Source organism: Gopherus evgoodei, chromosome 24, assembly GCF_007399415.2.
Source record: "Gopherus evgoodei ecotype Sinaloan lineage chromosome 24, rGopEvg1_v1.p, whole genome shotgun sequence".
NCBI lineage: Eukaryota > Metazoa > Chordata > Testudines > Testudinidae > Gopherus > Gopherus evgoodei.
Genome location: NC_044345.1, coordinates 11,649,096 through 11,655,090, shown reverse-complemented (window position 1 = coordinate 11,655,090; position 5,995 = coordinate 11,649,096). Strand labels below are relative to the sequence as shown.

Here is a 5,995-nt window from a genome sequence, read left to right as displayed (position 1 = left end):
GCTTTTGAGGCTCCTGGCCATAATAAAAATTCAAAATGATGACACGTGGTCTAATCTTGTGCCATCAGAACCGGTATGTTTTTATTAATATTTATGAACATTTTTAACTCTTTAATATGACACAGTCTATATCTGTTAACCAAAAAATTATGTCTTTTACCAAATAACATCTCTTATTTGCTTAAATGTGTAGCTCTAAGCTGAGAGTGTGTGTCACACTTTGGTCTGATAGGGATGTGCATAAAAACAAACTGCAAAACTTATCAAGTGCCAAAAAATGAACGTCTAAATCTGAGGCCTCCTTTGAGCTTGAGGCCAAGGACAAATGGCCCTTCTGGCCCCCCTTCTGATTGGCCCTGTATGTCACTCAGGGATGTGCATAAACCACCCCTGGCTGAACAACATAAGTTACACCGACATAAGCACCTATGTCAGCAGAAGAGTTTCTCCTGCTGTCAGAGCTGCTACCGCTCTTTGGGGTTGAATTAATTATGTTGGTAAAAGAGCTCTCTCCTGTCAGCTTAGACCAGCCACACTAGAGATCTCACAGCAGCTCAGCTGCATCGATGTAAGCTCTCTAGTATAGACATAGCCCAAGTCAGCTCAGAGAGACACAGCCTGCTCCAAGGTAATTAGAGGTAGCTGAGCCTCTTACCAGGGGTTCTCACAAGAAATTTTTGGTGGCCTCAGAGTGCGGCCGCCAACTCTTGCTGGTGGCTGCTCTGACAGTTTTTCCTAAAATACTCAATTAATTTTAAGAAAAACAAACAAATACGCACATATCCACATCCAAATCATTGTCATTTATTTATGTAGGGTTTTTTTGCAGACTCAATAATAAAAATAATGTACAGTTTTCTCTGTTCTTTACTGGACCTAAACAGAATAGAAACAAATAATGTGCTTTGCATGTACTTGTCCCTTTTTGTTATTGTTTCTTTTGCTTTTTTGGTTGCTATTTTTAAAGACTTGCTAGCTAGTAAGTCTGTTTCTGTGAAAAGTGATATTTGTATTTTGTTAGTACACCTCTACCTTGATATAACACTCTCCTCGGGAGCCAAAAAATCTTACTGTGTTATAGGTGAAAATGCATTATATCAAACTTGCTTTGATCCACCAGAGTGCTCAGCCCTGCCCCTCCGTACTGCTTTACCGCGTTATATCCGAATTCGTGTTATATCGGGTCACGTTGTATCGAGGTAGAGGTGTACTGCTTTTCACAGCAGCAGACTTGCTAGATAACAGGGAGGCAGTGAAAAGTGGTATTAACAAACATACAAATATCACTTTTCACCACAGACTTACTCAGCCCTGGCAAGTTGGGGGACAAATTAAGCCCCAGGGAGGTGACCCAGTGGCCTAATGGATAAGGCATCAGCCTCCGGAGCTGGGGATTGTGGGTTCGAGTCCCATCTGGGTCGTGCTGCTCACACATTTGGTTAGATAAATGTCTATTAGGGATGGTCTAGACAGTATTTGGTCCTGCCATGAGGGCAGGGGACTGGACTCAATGACCTCTTGAGGGCCCCTTCCAGTCCTAGAGTCTATGAGTAGGGAGGCAGCCTGGGGCCAGGAGTGATGGGACCAGGGGTGAGTCTGGGCACCAGAGCCCTGCAGCTGCACAGCCTGGGGCAAAGTGCAGGGGGGGGGGGGTGATGAGCTTGGGATTGACAGTCACTGACACACAATTGGGAGCTGGATCGCATGGACCCATGGGTGGAATCCAAAACACTGTAACTAGGGTTCAGAGCCTACTTCTGCATGGCTGGAACCGGAGAAGGTAGCGGGTGGAGGCATAAGCCTGGGGCCAGGGCTCACAGCCTGTGGCCAGAGGATGGAGCCTACCATGACATGGTTGGAGCCTGCTGCCTGCCACCCCAGGTCTGGAGCCTGAGCCCCACCGCCTGCCTGCTCCTCCAGTGTTTTTGGCTCCAGAGGGGGCAGGGCCCAACCCCTACTGGCAGCCCTGGAGGAGGGGCCACTGCTTTGCCCCACCCCCCCACCCCCCAGGAGGCTGTGGCCACAAGAAAAGCCCCTGGTGGCTGCACTTGACAAATGCTGTCTTAGGATATGTCTACACTGCAATTAGATACCTTCAGCTGACCTGTGCCTGCTGATTTAGGCTCACAGGGCTTGGGCTAAGGGGCTGTTTAATTGTTGTGTAGACATTTGGAACCCATATTCTGGGGCCCTCCCACCTCGCAGGATCCTACAGCCTGGGCTCCAGCCCGAGCCAGAACATCTACACTACAATTAAAAGTCCCGATTGCCACGAATTTTCAAAGATAATGGCCAATGGCCAATAGTTCTGCAGTCACATCAGCCAGCCTCAGTTGAATTTTGTCGCAGCCAGCATGCATGCACTCTGACCCCAGTCTCTCTGTTATAGCCCTGGGTTTGTTCAGGAGCTGGCAGAAACAAATGCTGTCGAGCTATTTCTGTTGCCTCAAGCTGGTGACATTCACTGTCACTGGAAGGTGTCCCCCTTTCCCAGCTGGAGGGTTGGGCTGCAGGTGTGTTCAGACAGAGGGGGAGGTCCGGCTTCCTCCAATCCACAAAATAGTGGCATTCCTGGCCAGGCCTCCCCCCACCATGAAAGTGCCGGCGGGAGCACAGCACTGGCAGCACAGTCTGTGCTACACTGGCCTAGTCAATAGGAGCTTGGTTTGCGACATCAGATTCACTCAGTGGAAATTTGATAATGGGGACTGGATTTTCAGTAGCTAATTTGGGTGCCCTAGAGTCACTCTAGATATTGCTGCAGGCATGTCCAAGATATGCCTGAACATCCATATGCTTCATCCATCCAGGGGCATGAGGTGGATGAGGCTTTCTTCCGGCAACTAACAGAAGTTACTAGATCACAGGCCCTGGTTCTCACGGGGGATTTCAATCACCCCAATATTTGCTGGGAGAGCAATACAGCAGTGCACAGACAATCCAGGACATTTTTGGAAAGCGTAGGGGACAATTTTCTGGTGCAAGTGCTGGAGGAACTAACTAGGGGCAGCATAGGTGCCAACTTTCTCCAGCACCGGTGGGTGCCTGTGGCCCCCCCCTTCCCTCTGCTTAGCCCTGCCCCAATTCCACCCCATCCCCACCCCTGGCTTCGCCCCCCATTCCAACCCCATACCCAAAGTCCCCGGCCTAACTCCGCCCCCTCCCTGCCCCTATTGGATCCCTTCCCCAAATCCCTGCCTGGCCCCACCTCTTCCCCCAGCGCGCCGTGTTTCCCCTCCTCCCCTCTCCCTCCCTGCCCTGCAAATCAGCTGTTTTGTGGCGCAAGTGCTGGGAGGGAGCGGGGAGAAGCAGGATGCAGCAGCGCACTTACGGAGGAGGCAGAGGCAGAGGCAGGGGTGAGCTGGAGCAGGGGAGTGGGGCGGGGCCATGAGGAGCTGCCAGTGGGTGCTGAGCACCCACCAATTTTTTCCGTGGGTGCTCCAGCCCTGGAGCACCCACAGAGTCGGCGCATATGAGGGGCAGAACTCTTCTTGACCTGCTGCTCAGAAACAGGGAAGAATTAATGTGGGAAGCAAAAGTGGATGGGAACCTGAGAGGCAGTGATCATGAGATGGTCGAGTTCAGAATTCTGACACAAGGAAGAAAGGAGAGCAGCAGAATATGGACCCTGGACTTCAGAAAAGCAGACTTCGACTTCCTCAGGGAACTGATGGGCAGGATCCCCTAGGAAAATAACATGAGGGGGAAAGGAGTTCAGGAGAGCTGGCTGTATTTTAAAGAATCCTTATTAAGGTTGCTGGAACAAACCATTCCGATGTGTAGAAAGAATAGTAAATATGGCAGGCAACCAGCTTGGCTTAACAGTGATATCCTTGCTGATCTTAAACACGGAAAAGAAGCTTACAAGAAGTGGAAGATTGGACAAATGACCAGGGACGAGTATAAAAATATTGCTCAGGCATTCAGGAGTGAAATCAGGAAGGCCAAATCACATGTGCAGTTGCAGCTAGCAAGGGATGTTAAGAGTAACAAGAAAGGTTTCTTCAGGTATGTTAGCAACAAGAAGAAGGTCAAGGAAGGTGTGGGTCCCTTACTGAATGAGGGAGGCAACCTAGTGATAGAGGATGTGGAAAAAGCAAATGTACTCAATGCTTTTTTTTTTGCCTCTGTCTTCACGAACAAGGACAGCTCCCAGACTACTGCACTGGGCAGCACAGCATGGGGAGGAGGTGACCAGCCCTCTGTGGAGAAAGAAGTGGTTCAGGACTATTTAGAAAAGCTGGACGAGCACAAGTCCATGGGGCCGGATGCGCTGCATCCAAGGGTGCTAAAGGAGTTGGCGGATGTGATTGCAGAGCCATTGGCCGTTAGCTCTGAAAACTCATGGCGATCGGGGGGAGGTCCTGGATGACTGGAAAAAGGCTAATGTAGTGCCCATCTTTAAAAAAGGGAAGAAGGAGGATCTGGGGAACTACAGGCCAGTCAGCCTCACTTCAGTCCCTGAAAAATCATGGAGCAGGTCCTCAGGGAATCAATTCTGAAGCACTTAGAGGAGAGGAAAGTGATCAGGAACAGTCAGCATGGATTCACCAAGGGCAAATCATGCCTGACTAACCTATCTTCTATGACAAGATAACTGGGTCTGTGGATGAGGGGAAAGCAGTGTACATGTTATTCCTTGACTTTAGCAAAGCTTTTGATACAGTCTCCCACAGTATTCTTGCCAGCAAATTAAAGAAGTATAGGCTGGATGAACGGATTATAAGGTGGATAGAAAACTGACTAGATCATTGGGCTCAACGGGTAGTGATCAATGGTTCCATGTCTAGTTGGCAGCAGAGTGCCCCAAGGGTCAGTCCTGGGGCTGGTTTTGTTCAACATCTCTATTAATGATCTGGATGACGGGATCAATTGCACGCTCAGCAAGTTTGCACATGACACTGCGCTGGCGGGAGAGGTAGATATACAGGAGGGTAGGTATAGGGTACAGAGTGACCTAGGCAAATTGGAGGATTGGGCCAAAAGAAATCTGATGAGGTTCAACAAGGAGAAGTGCAGAGTCCTGCACTTAGGAAGAAAGAATCCCATGCACTGCTACAGGCTGGGGACTGACTTGCTAAGCAGCAGTTCTGCAGAAAAGGACCTGGAGATTAAAGTGGATAAGAAGCTGGATATGAATCAGCAGCGTGCCCTCGTTGCCAAGAAGGCCAACGGCATATTGGGCTGTATTAGTAGGAGCATTGCCGGCAGATTGAGAGAAGTGATTATTCTCCTCTGTTCAACACTGGTGAGGCCACACTTGGAGTACTGCATCCAGTTTTGGTCTCCCCACCCCCACTACAGAAATGATGTGGACAAATTGGAAAAAGTCCAGCGGAGAGCAATGAAAATGATTAGGAGGCTGGGACACTTGACTTACAAGGAGAGACTGAGGGAACTGGGATTGTTTAGTCTGCAGAAGAGAAGAGTGAGGGGGGATTTGATAGCTGCTTTCAACTACCTGAAGGGGGGTTCCAAAAAGGATGGAGCTCAACTGTTCTCAGTGGTGGCAGATGACAGAACAAGGAGCAATGGTGTCAAGTTGCAGTGGGGGAGGTCTAGGTTGAATATTGGGAAACACTATTTCACTAGGAAGGTGGTGAAGCACTGGAATGGGTTATCTAGGTTTTTAAGATCAGGCTTGACAAAACCCTGGCTGGGATGATTTAGTGGGTGTTGGTCCTGCTTTGAGCAGGGGATCGGACTAGATGACCTCCTGAGGTCTATTTCAACCCTAATATTCTATGATTCTATGATTGGAGGCTAGCATATGTACCTATATTTATAAAAGGCTCTAGGGGTGATGTGAGGAATTACAGACAAGGAAGTCTTACGTATGTACTTGCAGTTTGGTTGAAATGGTCATAAGAAATTAAATAATAAAACACTTGGAAGGTCATAATATGATCGGGACTAACCAGCACAGCTTCTGCAAAGGAAAATCGTGTCTCACTACTCTCAGAATTTTCTGAGTGTGACATAAAATAATGGAAAA

At 48.8% G+C, this 5,995-nt stretch overlaps 1 non-coding gene across 1 annotated transcript; it reads left to right on the top strand.

Moving 5' to 3' along the window:
• Positions 1 to 1,348: 1,348 nt before the first annotated feature.
• TRNAR-CCG lies at positions 1,349 to 1,421 on the top strand. Its single transcript has one exon. It is a non-coding gene; the product is annotated as a tRNA-Arg (tRNA).
• Positions 1,422 to 5,995: the final 4,574 nt, after the last annotated feature.